Source organism: Manis pentadactyla, chromosome 1 (genome assembly GCF_030020395.1).
Source record: "Manis pentadactyla isolate mManPen7 chromosome 1, mManPen7.hap1, whole genome shotgun sequence".
Classification (NCBI taxonomy): Eukaryota; Metazoa; Chordata; class Mammalia; order Pholidota; family Manidae; genus Manis; species Manis pentadactyla.
In genome coordinates this window covers 90083483-90085772 of record NC_080019.1, presented here as the reverse complement: position 1 = coordinate 90085772, position 2290 = coordinate 90083483, and the positions used below count along the sequence as shown (strand labels likewise).

At 53.7% G+C, this 2290-nt stretch overlaps 1 long non-coding RNA gene across 1 annotated transcript; it reads right to left on the bottom strand.

The window, feature by feature from the left end:
- LOC130679515 (uncharacterized) lies at positions 1-2081 on the bottom strand. Its single transcript, XR_008992539.1, has 3 exons — positions 1927-2081; positions 1213-1373; positions 1-570 (listed from the first exon to the last, which is right to left on the bottom strand). It is a non-coding gene; the product is annotated as an uncharacterized LOC130679515 (long non-coding RNA).
- Positions 2082-2290: the final 209 nt, after the last annotated feature.

Sequence of the window (2290 nt, the reverse complement as noted above, 5' to 3'; positions counted from 1 at the left end):
TGCCCACTCTCTCTCAACATGCCCTAGCTTCAGTGACCACCTCTGTGTTGATTGTTCCCCAGTGGACAACTCCATGCCTCCCTCCAGTGCTTGGCACCCATGTTCCTAACTGCTTCTTGTGGGTCTTCCCTGGAAGTCCCACAGGCACATAAAAGAAATGTTCAAAACATACCATCTTCTCCATAGAGTGGTTTCTATTCCTTCATGTATTATCACGGTAAATGGTATCACCATCCACGAACCTGGGCACCCTCTTGGATTCCTAAGCTCCTTTCCCCTTTCCATGCTCACTGAGACAGGACCCTGCCCTTGGCAGCGTATATCACATACACCACAGCAGAGTGTGTGAACAGATGGACTATGTGGACACAGAAAATCAGGGCTCTACTTGGAGTTTAAAACTTGATTCCATTTTACCTTTCACAGTGTCTCACTGCTTCTTCATTAACATGAGGGACTTGTCCCAAATGATCTTCAACTATGATGATCTATGATCTGATACCTTAGGTACTTAACTACCATTCGTTTTTATCCACTTAACTCCATTGCTCCTTCTTGTGTCTGTCTCACCTAGGAAAAGAGGAGAGAGGCACCTGTGGTAAAGTGGGACTTCAAACATACATTACACCACCTTGCAGAGCACATTTTGTTCTGATAAGAGGTCCTGATGTAACTCTGCTGCCTACATGAGTCACAATGAGAATGGGGATGGGGGGGTGCAGGGGTGGGAGCAGCTGCAGGAAAGATAAACAGAGGCCATTTCCTCCTTTCTCTGGGGTGCCATGTCATGTAACCCTGTGTGAGTCTCCCCAGGGGCTGCACACGGGAAAGTACCTTCCCTCCCGCTCCACATGACTTGTGTCTGGAAATGAGTACTGTGATTGTCTCACAAATGCCTATGTGCCTAGTACTTCCTGCTTCTCAAAACATTGCACAAATATTTATCTGAGTGCCTTCCTCATGCAGGCACTGTGCTAAGTAAGCAATGTGCCCCTTATCTCAGTTAAGCCCAGACAACCCCTAGCAGGTAGGTCTTGTTTTTATCTCCTTTTGCACACCAGGGAACTAGGGCTTAGAGAGGTTAACTGTTTCACTAAGGCCATCCAGCTAGTAGTGTAGTGCTGCAAATCAAACCCAGGTTTGCCTCATTCTATACCCAAGTACCAGAGGCCATGGTACCACTGCTGAAGCATTTGTGGTTACCTTTCCTACCTTCCGTACACTGAGTACATGGTATCTAGGAGCTTGATGAATGCTCACTGAAGGAGTGTCTTAAGTCGTGCCAATAAGAGCTGGACCTGGCCCAGCTGCCAGAATCTAGAAATGCAGCTTTCGGCATTTCCCATAGCCTCTTTGGACCTCAGTTCCCTCATCTGTGAAATGGAGGCATGAAGCAGAAGCCCTCTGAGGAGCCTGTGCCTGTGCAGTGTCACCAGCGCGCGGCCAGGAAACGGGGCAAGCAGCTCTACCGCCCGCGGGGGGCCCTGGCCACGCGGCTCACGCACGCGCCCTCGCAGGCGCCCAGCCCCAGCGGCGCGAACGCCCTCCGCACAGGCGCACGTCCTGGCCGCCGCGGCACGGGCGTGGGTACTGAAGCAACTCCATTCGCTGGCGCTGGGGCAATGGGTGCCCCCGGCAGGGATAGGGCGGGTTTGCCGGGAACCGGCCGCGGCCTACGGGGGAGGCGCCTGGCCCTGCTCAGGAAAGGCAGAGGCTCGCCCAGAGCCCCTGGGAGAGCAGCGCCCGTGCGGAGACGGGCTTCCAGCCTCTGCGCCTCCGCGCGGGACGTGCCGGGCGGCACGGATGGAGACGTGGCCCTGGAGCCGCCGCCCGGCTGTGGGGCGGAGGCCCCCTGCCCCGCCCACCCGAAAACCCGGGAGGGCTTTCCTTTCAAAGCCGAGACTGCTGATTGAAATAAAAACTTACAAGGTCACTGAGGACATTGATACGACTAGGCGTGGGGAAGGGAAGCTGTGAGGCGTCATCCCGAAGCTCAAGCTGCTAAGGGGCGGCGGGCACTGGAGGGGGGGCCTCCCTTCATCGCTGCTTAGGGATGAATAACAAAACCTAGGCAGCTATTTTTACACTGGTTGGAACACGGAGTGTGCGTGTGTGTGCGTGTGTGTGTGGGTGTGCCTGGGGAGAACACGTGCAACCTTTTCCCTACTCATCCTGTGGTCTTACTCCTCTTCCTGCAGAGTCCCTCCCCAGAACTTCAGAATTACTTATTCTTTAGAAATCTGGGAAGGAAAAAGGAAGCTAAGCAAAAAGTTCCCTCAATGATGAAAAT